We start from the raw sequence: 22,353 nt of genomic DNA on the forward strand, positions 1-22,353 counted from the left end.
CCCCATACTGTGCAATAGCACACAGAACTTTTTGCTCATGTTTGACTATAACTCAGTACCCATGGCTCAATCTTGCCTTCCATACTTTTCCCAGCCTCCAGTAACCACCATTCTATGCTCATCTTCTATGAGATCAACTATTTTAGAGTACATATATGAGTGAGATCATGCAGTGCTTGTCTTTCTGTGCCTGGCTTATGTCACTTAAAATAATGTCCCCTGGTTCCATCTATGTTGTAGCAAATGATGGGACTTCATTCTTTCTATAATTGAATAGTTTTCCATTTTGTGTATATGCCATATATTCTTTATCTGTTCATCAATTTATGGACACTTAGGTTGTTCCCATTGCTTGGCTATTGTGCACAGTGCTGCGATAAACATGGGAGTATAGATGTCTCTTTGATAACTAGTTTCTTTCCCTTTAGATTTATACCCAGTAGTGGGATTTGTGGATCATATGGACTCTATTGTTAATTTTTTGAGGAAGGTCCATAGCGTTTTCCATAACGGATATACTTACTTGCATTCCCACCAACAGTGTACAAGTGTTTCCTTTTCTCCACATCCTCCCAGCACTTGTTATCTTTAGCCTATTTCATAATGTCCATTCTTAATGAGATGAGGTGATATCTCATTGCGGTTTTGATTTTCTATTTCCCCGATGACATGTGACATTGAGCTTTTTATTTCATAAACCTATTAGCCATTTGTATGCCTTCTTCTGAAAAATGTCTGTTTAGATATATGACCCATTTTTATGCTATGAGTTTTTGGGCATCCTTATATATATATATATATATATATATTCTGGATATCAGTTTGTGTTAATTGGCTTTTTATCACAGTGACTAATACCTGAGAGAAACAACGTAAGGGAGGAAATATTTATTTTGGCCCACAATGTCAGAGTTTCAGTCCATGATCAGCTGACTGTTGTTTCTGGGTTATGGTGATGCAGACCATCATGACAGAAGGGTGTGGAAGAGCAGTGTTGCTTGCCTCACGCCTCATGGCAGCCAGGAAGTGGAGAGACAGGAAGGAGCCTGGGAGAAGTTATATCTTTCCTTGGCATTCCCCCAGTGACCTACTTCCTCCAATGAGGCCCCATCTCCTGATATTACCATCATATTGTGAATCCATCAAGGGATCCATGCATTGATTAGATCACAGCCCCCAGGATCCAATCCCTTCTCAAAGATTAGATCTACCAGCTGATCCAATGCATGGGCATTTTGAGGAACACTTCATATCCAAACCAACAGAATTCCTTGTTAAATACAAAGGTTGAAAATTTTCTCTACTGTTCTGCAGATTGCCTCTGTACTCTGTTGATTGCTTTCTTTGCTGCACATAAGCTTTTTTCTGTGATGTAATCCCATTAGTCTATGCATGCTTTTGTGATCTTTAAAAAAAAAAAATCCTTGTCCATTCCAATGCCCTGATGAGTTTCTCTTATGTTTTCTCTGGCAGCATCACAGTTTCAGTTCTTACATTCAATTCTAAGCCATTTTGAGTTGATTTTGGTAACTGGTAAGAGATAGGGATGCTGTTTCATTCTTCTGCATGTGGACACCCAAATTCCCAACACATTTATTGAAAAGTCTGTCCTTTCTCTACTGTGTATTCTTAACATCTTTGTCATAAATCAGTTAGCTATAGATGCTTCTAGGCTCTATATTCTGTTCCATTGGTCTAGATATCTGTTTTTATTGTAATACCAAGGGTTTTTTATTTTTTAAATCACTTCAGCTTTGTAGTATATTTCTAAGTCAGTTAGTGTAATGCCTCTCTCACCTTTTTCTTTTTGCTCCAAACAGCTTTCATTATTCAAGGGGTTTTGTGGTTCTATATGAATTTTAAAGCTTTTTTCTAGTTCTAACAAGAATGTTATTGGTATTTTGATAGAGGTTGCATGAATCTGTAAATTGCTGTGGATAGTATGGACATTTTAATAACATATACCACTGCACATGGGATGCCTTTCCAGTTTTTTCCTCTCTTCTTTTCCTTTCATAACATTTTATAATTTTCATTGTAGAGATCTGTTACCTCTTTGATTAAATTTATTCGCATACATTTTTGTCACTATTACAAATGGAATTGCTTCTTTAATTTTTATTTCAGGTAATTTGGTAGGCGTGCTACTGATTTTTGCATGTTGACTTTATATGCAGTAACTTTGCTGAAGTTACTTGTTAGCTCTAATAGTTTTTTGGTGCATTTTTAAGGGTTTTCTCTCTATAAGATCATTTCATTTGCAAACAGTGACAATTTAACTTCCTCTTTTCAACTTAGATGCCCTTTCTTTTTTGGGGGGGGGGGTCTAGTTGCTGTGGTTAGTGCTCCTAGAACTATTTTGAGTAAAAAAATGTGCATTCTTATCTTGTTTCAGATCTTAAAGAGAAAGCTTTCAGCTTTCCCCTGTTCAGTATAATGTTAGCTGCTGGTTTATTAAAAATGACTTTTGTTATGTTCTGGTATGTTCCTTCTATACCTAATTTGTCCAGCATTTCATCAGAAAGGGATGTTGAACTTTGTTATCAAATGCCTTTCCAGCATCTATTGAGATAACCCTATGGTTTCTGTCCTTCGTTCTCTATTATGTTTATTGATTTGTTTGTGTTGAACCACTGCTGCAGCCTGGGGATGAATCCTACTTGATCATGATAATAATTTTTTAAGTGCTAATTGAATTTGGTTTGCTAGTATTTTGTTGAGGATTTTTGTATCTATGCTCATCAAGGATACTGGCCTGCAGTTTTCTTTTTTTGTTTTTGTCTTTGTCTAACTTTGGTTTAAGGGTAGTGCTGGCCTTAAGAAATGTGTTTGGAAGAATTCCCTTCTTTTTGACTTTTTGTAACTATTTAAGAAGAATTGGTATCAATTGTTTAAACGTTTGGTTGAACCTAACAGTGAAACCATCTGGCCCTAGGTTTTTCTTTGACCGGAGGCTTTTTATTACTGATTCAATTTCATGACTTGTTATGGGTCTACTCAGCCTGTTCTCAAGCTCATTTGGTTCTCTCTTTTACTTGATCTGTCTGGCTTTCAATGCCTTCTATCACATTTAAAATTTTGTTAGTGTATTTTTCAGCTCAAGATTTTTCCATGTGATATATAAAATTGATTCCATTTCAAGTGAAGTAAGCCAGGTCCAGAAACACAAAGGTCACATGTTTTCTCTCACATGTGAAAGTTAGATCCAAATGCAAATACAAGTGTTATCATACACACACACAGAGACACTCACACACATATATCTCACTTGTTTTCAAAAGTGGAACAGTTAGAGCAGACTAAGAAGAATGATGGAGAATGAAGAATATAAAAATCACATCTGTGAAGGAAGAAGACACTGAAAATTGTTGAACAATACAGGGTAGGTGAAAAGGTAGATGAATTTAGACTAATTAAAGTACAATACATTTACAGGTAAAATATCAAGTCAAAACTGCACTGAACAATAAACAGGCACTAAACAATGTAGGATGGGGATGTAAAATAGGTCATGTTAAGGGGAGGGTAACATCAGGAGGAAAGGTTAAATGAAGAGGGTAAAGGAAGATGAGTATGGTTGAGGTACTTTCCATACATGTTTGAATATGGAACACTGAAACCTGTCGAAGTCATTTTAAGAAGTGAGTGAGGGAAGAGGGGAATTATGGAGGGAATGAACCAAACCGGGGTAGAATATATGTATATATGGAAATGTCACAATGAAACTCCCTGAACAACTATCATACACTAATAAAAACACTAAAAAAATTGATTTTGCCTGTTTGTTAGAGTTCTTTCTTAAAATATTGAAACAATTCTCTGTGTTTTCTTCAAGCTCATTAAGTTTCCTTAAAACAACTGTTTTGAATTCTTTATCTGAGCAATTGTTTATAACGATTACTACCTGGCCAGTTTCTGGCATCTTATTTTGAATATTTGGTAAGGTCATGATTTCCTGAAGATTCTTGATAATTGTTGGCATGTGATGCCATATGGGCAGTGAAGGATTAAGTTTTATGATCGGTAATTTTGATTGCCAACTTGATTGGGTTGACAGATGCCTTAGGAGATTAACAAAGCACACCTCTTGGGTTGGCAGAGTAGCTTAAGCAGTAGAGCTTGCCTAGCAAGCACTCTAGTTCAAACTCCAACACTGCCAAAAAAAAAAAAAAAAGCACACCTCTGGGTGTGTTAGAGGATGTTTCTAGAGACCATTAGATTACAAGGCTCTGACCTAATCAATGGTTTAATCCATTCATAGGATCAAAATTTAAATAGATTTTTAAGGTGGTAGTACTCTGGAAGGTCAGGCCTAGTTGGAGGAAGAGGGTCACTCTTCCTTTGAAGAGTATATCTTGTCCTTGGCTTCTCCCTGTTACTCATCTCTCTGCTTCTTGGAAGCCATAGGTGAGTAACTTTACTCTGCCATGCCTTCCTGCCACCATGATGTTCTGCCTCACACAGGCCCATAGCAATGGAGCCAGCCAATCATGGACTGAAACAATAAGCCAAAATAAATCTTTCCTCCCTTTAAGCTTTCTCAGGTATTTGTCACAGCAATGGAAAATGTGACTAACACAGATATTTATTCCAGTCTTCCTAATCTGACTTTGTGCTGGTCTTTCCAGAAATTCAAAGCAGGTTGCGAATCTTTTATGAGTCTGTAGTCACTTTTGCAGGTCCAGACAGGCTGGAAGTCTGATGCTGGTGTGTCGTTTCTGTTCCAATACTAGTGGACAATCCAATCTCAGGTTTGTCTTTGTCCCAAATACACTGTTGGTATATTGTTCAGAAAGAAAGGGGAGAGTACTCAGAGTAATTTGTCCTCACAGTCCTTTCCTTGGGGCCAAGGTAGACACAGATGCTTGTCCACAGTTAGTGGTCTGTGGTCAAGCACTATAGTCTTCTCCCACCTTTGTGTGGAGTCACTAGGTTCCTATGTGACACCTGTTGCCACCAATGCCACCAAGCTGTATCACACCCTGAGCCCACAGCCTACCAATCCTAGCACATTACTAAGGTAGGACCAAGGCCCACCCTGCTATAGGCTGTCTATTGCTGAGGTGGAATTGTAACCTAAGATTTCTGCAGATAGCCACAGGTGATAATAGCTAGAATAGAAGCCCAACAGACTGGACTTCTATCTTCCCACTGTTCTATAGGCTCTGTGCTTAAAAAAGCCTGGAGATGGGAGTGGGGAGAGCTGTTAGGTTTTGCCAGTCCAGCACTTAGTTGCAAGGCAAGTCTTGTGCTTATAACCCTGTCCTACCCCTAGTGAATAGGGCCTTAGATCATGCTGTGTTGCCTGAGGTTGGAATAATGTTGGTAAAGGAGTCATTTGGCTACCTGCTATGATGCTAGGCTGGGCCATGCCTGAGTCTCATGGCTACAAGGACCTGAACAGCCTCAGGGGTGCACAGGGCCTACACAGCAGCTAGTGTTGATGCAACCAAAATGCAAATTCATCTCCCCAGGGCTCTTTTCCAGGGAAGTTCTTAAGCTCTATCTGTGTGCACTGGCCTGGTAATAGCTGTGCTGCCCAAGTTTGAAGGATAAGTGGTAGAGAGAGCCCCTTGGTCCCTAATGCTTATGCTAAGCTGTATTACACTTGAGTCTCACAACCTGAGGGATCTGCATAGTCTTGGGAAGAGGGCAGGTGTGCCTCAGCCCTACTCCAAGGCTGGAATTGATGCAGACCAAAACTTGAGTATGGCCCATGCTCCCACAGGTTGTTGTCTGGTGCTGGAGAGGTCTAGAGTTTTTATTTGTAAGCTCTGGCCTGTGTACAGTGCCTTCACTTTCTACAGGTTGCTGGGTCTTACTGTGTCAGGCCTGATGCTGGGCTCTGAGACAAACCCTGTGCTAGTGTTCATACCCTGCTCCCTGCTCTGCTGTCTGAGGTTGGAGAAGGGGTGGTGGAGGCAGTCAGGTGTCTAACCTAATGCAGTTCCAGCAGCTCAGTCCAAGGGAATTGGCCTGGCAGTAGGGATCATGGGGCTTTGCCCAGCACTGGGTTTCACCATATTGTAGACTTCATTGTTTCTCTCTCCTGGAAGCAGGAAGAATATTATCTCTTCACTGGACTGCTTGGAGATGGGAAGGGGCAACATAGGCATCCCTCTCCTTCTTTGCCTTCTTCAATATATCTTTCACTTTGTTATATGTAAAGTCAGTGCTGTGTTCTCTCACTTGATTTCCTTACCTTTTGTGAAAGTAGTTTGGTGCATGAATAGCAGTCCAAATTAGTATGGCTGGGGGCAGAAATTATCAGAGGATCTTACTGAGCTGCCATCTTGCTCTATTCTTCAAGACTAGAAATCTAAGACATATTTGTCCCATTCTTCTGTGCACCAGGGCGTTGGATATGAAACCAATTTGACAAATTGTGTGCACTTGAATGACTTATGAAGGTGAAGTGAGGCAGATTGCTGTTGTCTGTTGTGCTTTTCCTGCAACACAGTCCAGTGTTCAGTTACTAGCTTCATGGGCATCAAAAGACAATTACAAAGGCTGCAGCAGAGGTGGCTTTGGTGCTACGTTGTGACATCCCCAGGCCCTGAGCACTAAGTCTTGATGGGTTGCTTCCTCCAAAAACAAAAAAAGAACTCAAAAAAGTTATATTCTGAGTTTTAAAAAATTATATTCTGTGACTGTGTTGGGATGAACTTGGTTCTGTTATTATTATTCAACTTCAAAGTTCATTTTTCCCTCTGGTTTATAAAGAAATTAATATGTAATAAGTAATGGGTATGTCAGCCCTGATGGTGTTCAGCTCGACTGCCCTAATGCAATGTGTTCATGAAGTCCTTATTTCTGGTGGCAACCCTGAGTGCCTGTCTTATGTACTGTGGCAAAGGAGCAGCTCCCTGGAAGATCCATTCGCTGTGTTGTACCAGGAATCCTTTCTGGAAACCCAGTTTCTCCTAAGGTTTTGTAAGTGCATTGCTCTCTATGCTAAATCCAAATCATTACAATAATGAAGACGATTTCTGTTTCCTGCAGTAGATCTAATTGTTAGAACAGTTTTATGCCATTATTTTCACATTCTTCAAATCTGTTCCTTGTTTTCAAATTCTCTATTCAGTCAGTCTTGCCTTGTTCCTGTTTTCTCACTCTTTGTACTTTTTGCTTTTTACTATCATCTTTGGAATTCCCACTACATTGTGGATAAAGTCTCTAAATTGGTCAGGGTTTTCCAGAGAAACAAAACCAATAGAGTGATGGGAGTGGGGTGTGGGAGGGAGAGAGGGATTCCTTTTAAGAATTGGATCATTGTGGAGGCAGGCAAGTCTAAAATCTGCAGGGAGGGCCTGCAGGCTGATGATTTAGTGAAGATTCAATGTTGCAGTTCAAGTCCAAAGTCTGCCTGCCAGCATAATTCCTTCTTTGTCAGCGGAGGGAAGTCATTATCTCTTAAGGCCTGCAGTTTTGTTCTTTTTTTTTTTTTTTTAGTAAAAGGCTATGAGCTTTATTTATTTATTTTTATTTCTTTTATTCATATGTGCATACAATGTTTAGGTCATTTCTCCCCCCCTTACCCCTCCCCATCCCCTCCCTATTCCTCCACTCCCTCCCTCTCCTCCCATACCCCCTCTCTACCAGGCAGGAACTATTTTGTTAAGGCCTTTAGTTAATGGGAAAAGACTCACCCACATGGTGGAAGATAATTCCCTTTACTTAAAATCTGATTTAAATGTTCATCTCATCTAAAAAAAAAAAATGCTCTTATAGAAACATCTAGAAAAATGACCAAAAATCTGGAACTTGTGATCTAGTCAAGTTGATACAGAAAATCAACCTATTCACATAAATACAGTTTTTAACTTCTTTCTTCTACTTCCTTGCCTGAAATATGTCCTCCTGTGAAATCACTGCTCTCCCGATTGTTTTCATCACAGAAGTCTTATCTCTCTGTGCTCTCTCCAGTCAAAGCGGCAGGTGGAGGGGCGGCTTCCTTTCCCCGGGCAGTGGGCTTTCTTGTCCCTTTGCTACCCTCACTTGCTTTCATGCTCTGTTCAACCGAAGCTTGCACCATTCTCAGCATGGTGACTCACAGAACCCATTCTCATTTCTGAGACTCCTGCATCCGTTGACTAACATCTCTTCACCTCTGTCCTGCTCATCGTCTTCATATTTATTGCCTACAATGTCCACATTAGTCAGCACGGCGGTGCACACCTATGATCCCATCTTCTCAGGAGGCAGAGGCAGGAGACTTGTGAGTTTGAGGTCAGCCCAGGCAAAGTTAGTGAGACCCTATCTCAAAAACAAAAATATGAAACAAAACAAAGCAAAAAGACTGGGGGCTTAGATCAAGTGGTAGAGTTTGCCTAGCATGCAGGAGGTCCTGAGTTCAATCACCAGTGGTTGGGGATGAGGCAGGGAATATCCACAATAACCTTTCAGATTCCTTGATCTCACAGACATTGCCTAGGCTAAGGATTTCCATCTCCATTCCATCTTAACCAGTGCAGTTACACTTGCCTTATCTCTGTTTCTGAGCTCTCTTATCCTACTTGCAGCCACATCCTGTCATCCCCTTCACCTCCTCCCCCGCCCCAAGCCCATTTTCAGCTTCCCTGGCATCTCTACGGCTTCACACACAATCTGTCCCCTTTTGTGCACTAATTCTGTTTGCCTTCACTGCTTCCTGTCTTGCTTGCTAGGATCGCGGACTCCTTGGTTGTGCCACCACATGCCAGACTTGATTTTCAAAGATCCCTGGGAAATAAACATAAAGTAGCAGTAAGGTAGTATGTGGGAGGTAGTAATTAGATGGGATCTTCTTCTCTTCTTCTTCTTTTTGCTTTGTTTTTGTGGTGCTAGGGATGGAACTTAGGGTCTTGTGCATGGTAGGCAAGTGCCTCACCACTGAGCTGCAACCCACCAATCCCTCTTTTTCTTTTCATTTCTGCTTTTTTGCATCTTCTTCTTTTCTCATGCTTCCAAATTATTACTAGTTTTTGAAAGACAGGAAAGAACTCTGAAGATATGATCACTTTCTTCTCAGTGCTATCTGACTTTAGCTATACTAGCTCTGACCTCTCCATTTCCCTTCTACATCTCTTGTGACTGACTCATATCACACCAACACAGAGAATTTTCCTTCTAAATTATTTATATTCTCATAAGATTCCTTTTGTTTCCCCTCAACTCCTTACAAAGTGAAACACAAATAACATCTCCTTCTTGTTTTAAGGTGGGTTCCCCCCTCCCCCAAGAAGGGCAACTGGGGATCAGCCTCCCTGGGAGACTGAGAGGCAGTGAAGATCTACCTCAGAGTGGTCCCTCTTGAGAGTCGAGAACTGCAGCTATTCCCTGCCTTCCATGTGGCATTGGCTGAGGGCTGTCCCTGGGGCATTAACTCCCTGACACTTTTATTCTGTTTTCATTGTGGGCAGTGCAGATCCTACAGCCAGATACAGGCTGCGGCAGAGCCACAGAGACTTGCAGTTAAGCAGTCAGCATCTGTGGAATGCTGGCGTGGGTGGGGCACAAGAACGTTCTGCATTTCCTGTACACCTAGCACTCCTGTCACACAGAACTTTCCTGTCTCTAGCTTTATGCCCTCTTATTCAGTATGCTAGGTGCTCTTGGGAACGTTTCAGTTTAATCCTCTTTACCGTGGAAGTTGGCATTGTCTCAATTTTACTTAAGAATAAGCAGAAATTAAAATTAAGCACTTTTACAAAATTTACCTGGCTAGTAATTCTGAAGCTGTAATTTTAAGACTCAGAAATCAATTTGAATCCAATGACAGAGTTCTGGGACCACCCATTATTGTTAGCAATGTCTTGGTAAGAAGAAATGGGTTGAAGGTAGGAGGGGGATTATTTTGGAGAAAGACAAGCTCCTCATCTAAGACCTGTTTCACCACTGTTCCCTAACTCTGTTTCTATTCACCCCACTTTCTAAAGCTCACTAGCTGGAGTTTTACTTTCTCCATCCACAGGGCCTGATAAAATTTCCAAGAACAAATACCAGGTAAAAATGTAATTTTTCAGAGTAATACTGGTATATACAGTGGTAAAAAGTATCCAATTGTATTAAACAATTATTATCAGTCATCTCATGTGTATAAAACTCTGGGCTAGACACCAAGAGTACAATGGTTAGCCAGCAGTGTTTCCTGACTGCTGAATGAGTCAAGTTTTACATATGACATATATAATCCCACATTCTCAAACTGACACCAATTACATGAAAGCATCAACTGATTATGGCCAATTAGGATGCATCTAGCACTCATTTTTTTTTTTTTCTCAGTCTGGATGCCTAGACTTTTTTTGATATTTAACAACAGCTGATAATGTTGGTATGAAAAAAGCACACTCAACAAAGGAATGCTGTGAACATTTAATAAAATAGTAATTGTCAAATCCCAGGCATTTTGTGTAATTTGTCATACTTGTTTGTATTATAGACTGGAAGAACCATGAAAATACACTCTGAGCTTTTGCTCATGTATCTGCAGCCTTTAAAACAATATTTAGTCACATAGTGGGTCTTCAATTAATGCTAGGGGACTGAATGAATATGTTTATTTTTACCCAAATTTTCAGATGAAATAATTATTCAAAGAGCTTGAGAAGCTGCTCAATTTCTCCATGTTTACAGATTTTAGAGCTATAGCTACTTTGTGTACATTGTGGCTCCAGAATTATCTAGTTATATAATCTAGAGTAGTGCTATGGTTTGAATATAAAATGTCCCCTGTAGGTTCATGTGTTGAAGGTTTGGTCCCACCTCGTAGCACTATTTTGTAAGGTACTGGAAACTTTAGTTGGTGGGGCCTAATTGGAAGAGGTAGGTTGTTAGGGTTAAATCTTGCCCTGGCTCCTTATTGTCTTATTCTCTCTGCCTCCTGTCTGCCATGAAGTGAATAGCTGTGCTCTACCATGCCCTTCTGCATGATGTTCTGCCTTACCATGGCCAGAAATCTGTAGCCAGCTGACCATGGAACTTCTGAAACCATGAGCTAAAATAACATTCACTCCTTTTAAACTGTTTGTCTCAGGTATTTGTCACAGAGATGAAAAGTCTAATACTAGTCATTTTAACCTCTCTGGTCCTCAGTTTCCTAACTAGAAAATGGAGATAATGTTACATGTCTCAGGAGTTGTAAGGTTAGAATGAGATAACATATACAATTAGGCTCATAAAGGTGCCTATTGTTATTGAAATAAGAGTACACCTGAAAGGATGCAAGTCAGAGTTCAGGTCTATTTGTTGAGATGAGACGATGAGGTCACAAAGCCAAAGTCCAAAGAGGAGCTGAGTTCTTCTTCTCTTCAAGGGAGGTAGCATAGTTTGCTAAGTTCTAAAAGCTCCATGTGGTTATTATACAGTGTTTGTAATCTTTTCTTGATATTTCCTATAATTATTAACAGAAAATCCTATGAAAAAAAAAGGATCTTATCTATATACATGATATAGTCAAAGGGAATGGGAAATCCAGGAAAGGTATAAAGAATAATCAATGATTGCTATATTTCAAATATTGTGTTAGATGTGTTTGTTTTGTTAAATTATATACTTCTTTATGTCTTCTATAACATATCCTAGCATTCCCTCCTCCTGGCACCTGGGTCTTCCTGGCAATATGAGTTTAGTAAAGTTTTAGTTTTACTTTAGAAACAGAAGAAAATGGTAGATTGGTAAGGCTAAGCAATTTGCCCCAAATTACACAGAAAATAGGTGGTATTTTAATCCAGAGCCTAGAGTCTAGAGTTTTTCCTTTGTACTTAGGGGAGGGGGAAGCTCCTATTTTTCCTGAAGAAAGACAGAACCATCACACCGAGGAAGCCAAGAGCAGTCCCAGAGAAGCAGGACAACTGCAATGTCCCCAGAGTCATAGCCAGAAAGATCTGTGGCATTTTCTCACAAGGGCTTTCTCTCCATGGATCCTGAAATCTGGGGAATCCTGGATCTCCCAAGAAGTTTCTGGCAGAACCCAGCCCAGACAAATTACACATTCAATAGTCACAAGAAAGGTGAGGAGAAAACCAAGAACCGACAGTTTGTTGCTGGTAGCCAGGGAGAGTCTCCATATTGACTTAATTAAAAGTAGACTAAACAGTGCCAAAGACTTCTTTGTCTTGTCAACAGTGCTTAAGTTAGCCAGGAATTAAAGCAGAGGGTTAGGAAGAAACCGGAGGTAGAGAGAGGAAGGAAGTGCTCTTCTCCCTGACACCAAGCCTGCTTTCCAGAATCACGCCTGGATGAATTGGAAACAATCTCCAGTACTTGTTTTGTAGTTCAGGCTTCTAGTGATGTTGGGCTAAGCTATGGGATGGTGACACCAAGAACTGGAAACAATTAGGGACCCTGGGCTTGTTGGCCTCACCTGTAGCATATTCAAGTGCTTCCCTAGAGTCCTGAGGTCTGAGGTGTGGCACTTGAAGAACCAGAAAAGCAGGATCATTTCCAGATGACTTTTGATCTGGACCACCCACTTCCTAGGAAGGGCATCGAAGATGGATCTTTTTAAAATTTTTTCAGTGGTACTGGGGTTTGAACTCAGGGCCTCACATGTGCTAAGCAGATGCCCTACCACTTGAGCCATTCTGCCAGCCCACCCAAGATGGATCTTATACTGGCTGTAACCCTTGACAGGATGACCTGCATGGCTCCCTTATTATGTGTCATATCTGGGTAGTAGGAATAGAATTAGCATGTACTCTGTAAGCTCCAGCACTGAGAAAACAAACTGGCCTCTGGATGTCTTCAACAGACAGGATTCCATAATGAGATTTCTGATGGGGGATGGGGGGGATTAGGGGAAGCAAAAACAAGTGGAAATTAAGATTAAGGACAGACTCTGGGATATTCAGTGCCCAAGGAAGGTCTCTTTACTGAAGATTAATTAACCCGGGTACCATTTGAAGCATGATTTTCCAATACAATCAAATCATAATTGAGGCAGTTTTGGGAGTTCGTTCTCATTTCTGCTAATCTTTATGTCTTCAAAGCCCTTACCGATAATTCTTTTAATACTCAGTTCAAAGAGTATGTTCCCAGTGAATTCTTCCCTGACATATCTAATTAATCCATGAACCATGGTCCTCTCAATCTCAGCCTCCCAAGTAGTTGGGATTTCAAATGTGAGCCACCAATGCCTAGTGTAGGCACCCTTTAATAACCAAACTTTCTTCTACTTCACATAAAAATACTTTTTAAATTATTAAGCCAATAAGTTGTTAAAACTGTAGAAAACACAACCTAGAAAATAGAAGAAAATGAATCACCTATAATCTTACTACCCAGAAATAAACAGTTACCATTGTTATGTACATTTTTTTAGTCTATGGTTCTTTTTCCCACTTTGTTTGTTTTGTTTTGCTTCTTTTCTTTTTTGAAGGTACTCAAGACTTCACATTTTCTAGGCAGGCACTTCTCCACTTGAGCCATGCTTCTGGTCCTTTTTTGCTTTAGATATTTTTCAAATAGGGTCCCACATTTACGCCCAGACTGGCCTGAACCGCAATCCTTCTATTTACACTACACTCATAGCTGGGATGATTGGTATGTACCACTATGCCCAGCTTTTCATAAGTTGAGATGGAGGCAGGAGGGAGGGGGTCTCACTAACTTTTTGTCCAGGCTGGCAAAAAGTTTTTGTCCTGCCTCTATCTCCTGAGTGCTGGCATTACAGATGTGCACCTAGCCTACAACATTTTTAATGTCACGTGTCATGTCACATTTTACTACAGTTAATGATAAATGGCTAGCATTTTCGCAGTGCTTACCACATACGGGGCCATTCTGAGTACTTACGTGGATTAGTCCACATGATCTTTGTAGTCAATATAATTCAAACTTCATAGATAAGGACAGCGAGGTATAAAGGGCTTAAATAATTTGTCCATGATCACACAGTAACTTTACAGCTGGAATTTGATCCTGACACTAGATCTAACTACGGTGCATTAATAGTCTTTAATCGAGCACCGAATAATTGGCAGTCTCTCCACACATTCTATCCCTTCACTCTGCAAGTGGCAAACAGTGTAAGAATCTTGTCTATGGCTAAGCAGGGAAGCCAGGTCTACCTGATCCTCAACCCATCTCCCTCTGCCCACCCCCACCAGGCTCCCGTGCTAATTAGCCACCTTCCTCCAGAATATCAACTCCTTGAAGTCAGGCAATGTAGCAAAGTCAGCTTTATTCCTCTTTATAGCCAGAGCACATGGCAACAGTTCCTGGGCCACGATTACCATGCAATAAATGTTGAAGAAATAAAGGACTGAAGGAGTTTGTTTTGACTGGTGACCACCAAAGTAAATATTTTTGCTTGAACAGATCAGTTAACACCTATTTAAATAGAATTTGCAATGTATGATCTGTGTTTTTCTTTGTAGACTTGGTACTCTTAATATAAAACCAAATAAAACAAAAGAAAACTTAAAATTTTCGACAATGGAAATCTCATAAATTCCCTGTGAGATAGTGGCCAGGGGCACCAATGCAGGTAGTGATCTGGACTGCTGCAGTTCTCTGAAGGGAGGAAGATGTGAATTTGGACCCATTGTCAACAGGCCTCCCCTTGTTCTCCTCTACCACCTCCTGCCCATGGTGACTCACTCCTTTGTGTAGGAGCTGACTTCCCCTTGGTGTTTTTCACAATTCTCTTTTGCCTGGTGGTTAATATTTTATCAATTGGCAAATTATATCTGTTGCTTCAGAGCAACATCAGGACTCTGTTTATTTCTACCATTTCACAGAATCTATGCCAAAGGAGGACACATGCAAGCTTTTCCGATGGGAGGGGAGTACTGGGGTTTTGAACTCAGGGCCTTGCACTTGGTAGGCAGGTACTCTACCACTTAAGCCATGGCTCCCAGCCCCCCAAACCAGTTTTCCGTAATGCATAATGTGCTCTAAAGAGCTGAACGAGGGGGGTGGGGAGTGGAACTAGTGGAGTGGCTCAAGTGGTAGAGTGCCTGCCTAGCACATGTGAGGGTCTGAGTTCAAACTCCAGTATGGCAAAAAAAAAAAAAAAGGAGCTGAATGGTCTGGGCTGTTTGGATGTCTCAGCTTTGACAGCCTGGGTTTTCTTTTGACAGTTTGCTGCAGCAGGCACTCACCATCACTCCCACTGGATGATCTTCCTCCTCATTTGAAACTCTCATCCATTACTCTCTCACTTTTGACTTTGTAAAATCTACAAAAACAGGCAAACTGTGTTCTTAGAACAGGGCCGTTCCTGGTGGATCAAGCTAGCACAAAGCTGAGTTTGTTGTAACTGGAAAAAATGTAGCACTTGTAAAATGGCTTTCTCAGGAGGCAACTACTGCTTCCTTGGCTCTCACAGTCCAGAGGGAGGCATAGAGAGTGAGTGGGTGGAAAGGGTCTCAGCTTGTCTGTTTGCTAGGGTCGGATTGAAAAGAAACTTGGGGTACTTTCCATGCTTCATAAAACAAGGTTTCATAGGCAGGAAATTGCCAAGAGGTCTGCTTTATCTCTTGTTGTAAAGAAGAGAACTTTACAACATCCCCAAATCACCCAAATGGATGATTCTAAACTATTGTAAGTCTTCCAAATGGGTCAGAGAACAATGGATAACATTTATTGAGCGTTGTAAAGGGTGTATACCCTCTGCTATGTGCTTGAGGTAGTGAGACCTCACACCTACTCTGAACAATAAATGCTGTCCTCATCCTGGTCTTACCAGAAAGGGAACTAAGGCACAGAAAGGTTAAGAAACTTGCTCACTTATGCCCCACAATTACCAACTGATGGGCAGGAAGTAAGCCTAGAGAACCTGTCTTCTGTTGTACAGTCACAACGTAAGGCTGTTTTCAATGAGTATCTCCCCAAAGACTTCCAAGTCCTGTCTTAGAGATGCTATCATAAGTATCACTTATTTATTCTTCAAATGTTTATTAATTTTTTTGAGATGGTTCCATCCCTTTACTCTACCCTTTCAGACACACTGTGCAGGCCACTCCTTGGGGCCCTTACTGCCCAGGAGAGAAGCTTAGCTACGTAACTGGTTGACCACTTACATTTCAGGATTACAGCAAATGATTCTATGTGTAGTTTCCAACCCTTCCCCTATATCCCCCCCCCAAAAATTGTACATGAGTTTACAAACATATTAACATATAAATCATGAGAAAGGTTCTGGGGAGCCTCCCTGTTGTCTCTACTGGAGGTAACACTGGAGGGGCACAGTCTCCACAGACTATGTGTGCCCTGGGGAGTCTCATGGCGGTTGTCTGGGCCCAAGACTAGCTTCTTTGGCACCTCCAGGTTCAACGGCCAGTCTATCTCCCCTGTGCCCACTGAAGAGCTGGAAGCCTGGAACCTGCGGCAGTGGTGACTCTTGTTTAGGCTCCGGCTCATACTGGAAGGGAAGCTTCCTCTCCCAACAGTATTTGTTGTGAGCAGACCCAGTCCTTCTGCTGGTACTGGCAGCCACGGTACTGGGCCATCTGGCAGTGGGCACAGATGATGAACTCCTGGAGCTGCTTCTCAATCACATGCAGGGAAGGTAATGGCACCCACAGTAGGAGAAGAAACTTGCCTCCTCTTCTACCACATCCCCACTGGCACCGTATACCACTCAGAGCAGGGAACTGCTCTTCTCTGGGGGTCTGTGGGAAGCTGCTGGCCTACGGCACCAGCTGCAGGTTGCCCCATCGATGGTCCACTGTCACAGCATTGAGATGCAACACTTGAAACCCGGGAGCCACATCTCCACTGTGTTGCTCCACAGCAGCTCAAGGAGGAGCCTGCCTGATCCTTTTCCTCGGTTTTTGTGGAAGGCACATGCGAATATCTTAGCACCGTTTCCATCAGCATCTACTTCCATACGAGCCTCAAAGGAGTACATCCTCTCCACCAAGAAGATGTCTTGCTCATCTGTCAGTGTGTATTTCGTCTTCCTGGCCACCCGGCCTCCAGGCCTGCTCTCTTGGCTGGTGGCAACACTCTCTCGGGCCAGCAGTCAAATGTTTATTGAACACTTACTATCTGCTATTCACTGGACAAGGCTGTGACAACGCAATTACTAGTAACTAGTTTTTGTTGAGTGAAATTCTTCATGTGCTTCATCTCATTTAATCTTTACAGCTCTTTGAGTTGAACTGTAAGGAAGATAAGTATTTGTCAACTGTACACTGATGCACACATTGCTGTATAAATAGGGAAGCCAGGATTTGAACCCAGATTGATCTGACTCCAAAGCCAATGCATTAAAGACAAAGTAAAGCTGTAGAAATCTGAGGCTATGATATGTAATTGATATCAAAATGGAGAATAAAGAGGTTACCCAGGAGATACGTCTGAATATTGAGTGTTTCTTTCAAAATGCCCTTCCAAATAGGCTCTTAGAGAATCTTCTATTCAGTATCTTCATTTTCCATTTCTGCAGCTCTCCTTATTTATAAGCAAAACATCCTATTGCTCTAGAAAGAAGTGTACAAATCTTCCATCTGCAAGTCACCAATCACAGAGCCCAGGACTTTTTCCAGCTTGTGATATTTCTCCTTTACTCTCCTCAGCGACTAAACTGGTGCTTAATGAGCTGATTTGCATGCACTTGCTTAGGCAGGCAACCTGTGGCAGAGCTCATATACATCTCACGCAAATGCAGATGGCCCTGGGAATGCTGAGAACTCAAGGATTAAAGTAAATGATCCGAATGTTCCATTCAGAAGGCGCTTACAATGACAGTAAGATGCCTGGACCATGACAAACATTCCATAGATGTTTTCAAGTAGTTCACATTTGGACTGGATATTCTGAAACAAGTAAAGTAGGTTTTGCCATTTGGATACAAAGCCATGGGGTGCACTTTGAAGTTGACCTGCCACCTTGTGGAAATTGGAAGAATAAGAAACATGGCCCTTGAACAGCACACCATAATATGATATAGGTTAACATTCTTGCTCACTTCCCCTCCCCCCTGCTTTTTCCCCTCTTCCTTCTTCCCCCCACTCATTTGTGAGAATGGGTGTCACTATGCAGCCCAGGCTGGTCTTGAACTACTGGGCTTACTCTTCCCTCAGCCTCCTGAGTAATAATAATACCTGCCTCATAAAAAATAATGATTTTATAACCAATATTAAGTAGTTGGGACTACAGGCATTCACCCTGAACCGGGCTTAAGCTAATATTTGCTGGGGGCTTATCATATATTCACTGTTTTTTCATTTAATCATAAAATAACCTTACAAGGTAATTATTGTTGTCTTCATTTTAAAGGTGAGGAAAGTGTGGCTTAGAAAGGTAAAAAAAAAGTGTTGCTTGAAGCCACAGGTCTGGGTAATCTGACCCAAGGTAATAAACTTAACCATGGCACCACTCCTGCATTGTCTACTGCCCACCTCTCTCACTCAGGCATTTGAACACTTAAACATTATAGTTCTTTGGAAAGACCATCACCAGCAACCATTGCAGGTAGCCGTGTTCCATCAGAATAGTCAGAAATACACTTCCAGCAGCCTCCAGCTGGCAGGGCATCTGAAGCACAATGATGAGAAGGGTGGGAGGACCGGGACAGCTTTCTAGGGTATTCTTTCACTAGCTTGCTGTTGCTTATCTTCTCACAGTTTGTGATCAGCACTCCCTTCACATTCTCACCTTCCTCACACTCACTCACGCCCAGAGAATTTTCAAATCCAACTGGTAGATCTCAAACCCTGGTGTTACCTAACAGTTTGGAGCCTCATTTTCCTTGTTTGTAAAATAGGAAAATACTGACACGGATAACCATGCTTTGTTTCAGAAAGTATTTATGATGAATAAATGATATAACTCTGAGGATAAATGAGATCTAAAGTGTCTAGCACAGTATGCAGCATATACCAAGTCCTCAATTAATTGATTAGTTGATAATTTTAATATCAATACCATAGCTCTATATTGTGTTTTAATAACATTTGATACATCTCAAGGTAGCTCCAATCATTATTTCCTGTGCTCCTTTTAACAATCCGGTATAGTTGGCAGGCAATTCTATTACCTCTCCTTACAAATCACCATCATTAATATTTATTGTGTACCTTCTATGAATGGGGAATTGAGCTAGGAATTTAGGGATATAGAATACATACACTGACATTCAGAATGACTTACTGGCTGTCCTTTCTATGACAAGATTACACAGCTGAGCCTTGAAAAGCTGGAAAGAACACAGATTCTGTCTAGTTTTGTATTTTTCCTGTACTCTGGCCCTTACTGATTGGAGATAAAGGCTGCTTCTGGGTCCTAATGGGGCACCATAACGTCAAAGAAGCATAAGGTGTAAGAAGTCAGAGGGACAGAGTAGGAAAAGAAGGAGGGAGCAAGGGAGGGAGGGAGGGATGAAGGAAGGAAGGAAGGAAGGAAGGCAAAAAAATGTGGGAGAATTCTAATTGAGCAAATAATTTTTTTCAGAGGAAAAGAACAGTTAATATTAAAATCCTAAAGGGTAGAGATTACTTCACAACTTTAGAGAACATGGCCAAGGTCAAGTTTATACCTTGTAACACCATTTTAGGAGTTTATTTTTGTATTGAGTAAAGGATATCCTCTGCATTTGAACTTGTTGCTCCTCAACATTTCTCTCCATGGTGATGAGTAGCTTGAAAAAAGTACTTTGTATGTGAGTAGAATTTCTGAATTTTTCTTCACACCTCCCCACCGAATTTGAATGTTTAAATAGCCATTCAAATTCACTTATATAGTTCAGATGCATAGGGTAAAAAGAACTTCATTCACTCAACAGAGCTGTGTGATTTTTATGTGTCAAGTTCTATTCTAAGCACTAGAATATAGCAGTGAGGTAGCAGAAAAATATCCCTACATTCAAGTAGTTTACATTCTAGAGTTGAAAAGGACAGTGGCCCTGGGATGAGAAAAATCCTAAAGTAAAATAGTGATTAACAGCAAGGACATTAGAGTTGGCCAACTTGAGTTTAAATCCAGGATCTTCCAAAAGCAAATTATTCAATTTCTCTAAGCTTCCATTCCTGAACTGAATTATAATCTATATTATAAGCTTGCTATATTTGAAAGACTGTAGTATATTTAAGATATACCACACTGTTTATAAAATAGTACCTGACACACAGTATGCATTCAAGGAGCACTAGCAGTGATTTATTTTTTAATTTATAATTTGCTTTTTTTATTTTTTGGACACAGGGTCTCAGTAGCAAACCTCCTGCCTCTGCTTCCCAAGTGCTGGATTACAGATGTGTGCCACTGTGCCCAGCTAGCATTGATTTATTTGTTTGACAATTTGTTCAATCACCAAATTATTTAAGCCAAAATTGTAAGAGTATACTTGCTAACTACCTTGATTACTATGTTTACTCAGTTTTCTCTCTTAAATATTCAAGTCTTTTTTGTTGTTGTTTTATTTGTTCTTTTCATTATCCTAGTTCAGCCTGATGTTTCTAGCATTGATTACAGAGCTAATTTGCCAAATAAGTTCCATGTCTCTGGCTTTTATTGTGGGGGGTGGCGCAGTACTGGGGTCTCAACTCAGGGCAGTACTCTACCATTTGAGCCACTCCACCAGCCCTTTTTTATGTTGGATATTTTTGAGATAGGGCCTCATAAACTACTTTGCCTGGGTTGGCCTCAAACCGTGATCCTCCTGATCTCTTCCTCCTGAGTAGCTAGGATTATAAGCATAAGCCACCAGTTCTTGGCTTGGTTTTATTAAACATTCTTCTTTTATGTATTGCTATGGTTTAGATATGACTTGAGTAATTCATGTATCAAAAAAATGGTTCGTGTGTCAAACTTTTTATATGTGTGTGGTGCTGAGGATTTAATTCAAGGCCTCATGCATGCTAAGCACATACTCTACCACTGAGCTATAGCCACGTGTTGAAATTTAATCCCCATGATGTGGTATTAAGAAGGTGGAACTTAATTCTAAGTGTATAGAGGTGTGACATTTGAGAGGTGATAGGATTAGCTAGGATCATCATGGTAGAGGCCCCATGATAGAACAGATTGCTGTGTAAGGAGAGAGAGTAGATGACACACCTTCTCACTTGGGCTCCCTGTCTCTCACCATGTGATGCCATACCTTCTTGGGACTCTGCTAGTGAGAAGGCTGTCACCAGATGTGAATCTCCAGAACTAGGAGAACCTTTGTTCTTGGGCTCAGGGTGTGGATCAAGTGGTAGAGCACCTGCCTAGAAAGCATGAAGCCCTGAGTTCAAACCCCAGTATTGCCAAAAAAAAAAAAAAAAGCCACTTTTCTTCATAAAGTTACTTAGTTACAGGTAATGTAAAATGGACTAAAAAACCCAATCCCTAGTCAATAGGAGTTTAATTGACATTATTTTCCTGATTTAAATCCTCCTGGAATGCTCTTTCTTTGACTCTCCCTTGCTTGTGAATGCTTCCACACGGCATATGAGACCTCCATAATCTGATCTCGTCCTGTCACCAGCCTTCCCTGTACTCTAAGCCTCAACCACACCAAGCTTTTGGTGGAGCTGTGCACATACCATGCAATTTCAGGGCTCTATGACTTTGCAAGTGCTTTCACCTGTGTCCTGAACCCTTCTCCTTTTCTAGTGGTTGAATTTGTAAACTTGAGAAGGCTAAAGGTCTGCCTCCTGCCCATAGTGTCACTTCCCCAAATGTGTGTAGTTCATACTATGTTGTATTTATCTGTCACATGTCTCCCTACACCAATTTTAAGCTCTTTGGCAAATGAAATGAGTTTTAGCCCCTTGTGTTGCATCTAACACTTAGTAACACCAGAGTTGGCACATGGTATATGATCTGAAGTCTGTTGAAGAATGATGTTTGGCCATAACAGTGATCCCTTATGGAACTTACTGTGTCCAAGCACAGGATGAAACACTTCATAGACATTTTCTTACTCAATCTTTAAGAAATCCTAGGGCAACAATTGATACTAATGATCACCATTGTAGACATGGGGAAACTTGGGTTTTGAAGGTTTTAGTAGCTGCCAAGGTCACTGAGCTAATAAATGGTAGGGCAGGTGTCAGACTAACTCATATACTCCATCTTCTCATGAATTTTAGAAATCCCAGAACAAAAATAACATTCATCTTTCTGAAAGATCTCAGAAGTATTACCAGTGGACTATATTAGATAACAATCCAGGACTACTTCTACAGTATGATTGTTTCTACTCTGGTCCAGACTAATAACTCCAATATTTCTTATCAGTTAAGGTAATTCTTATTTGGTCCCATTCAAGGTAATATCAGGGATTTTTTTTAAAAGCATAGTTTTGATGACTGAAAGGAAAAGATACCTAGCAACAGGATGGATTTTAAAAACCCATTTCTGGGAAAGCAATATTTAGCATGCAGCAACCACAATTCATGCCTGCCACTAAGACAGGAAGTGGTTAGATTAATAGTT

At 40.9% G+C, this 22,353-nt stretch overlaps 1 pseudogene; it reads right to left on the reverse strand.

Annotated features, from left to right (window-relative positions):
* Positions 1-15,615: 15,615 nt before the first annotated feature.
* Positions 15,616-19,175, reverse strand: LOC141410757 (zinc finger MYND domain-containing protein 19 pseudogene; annotated as a pseudogene).
* Positions 19,176-22,353: the final 3,178 nt, after the last annotated feature.

Source organism: Castor canadensis, chromosome 9 (assembly GCF_047511655.1).
Source record: "Castor canadensis chromosome 9, mCasCan1.hap1v2, whole genome shotgun sequence".
NCBI classification, from domain to species: Eukaryota; Metazoa; Chordata; class Mammalia; order Rodentia; family Castoridae; genus Castor; species Castor canadensis.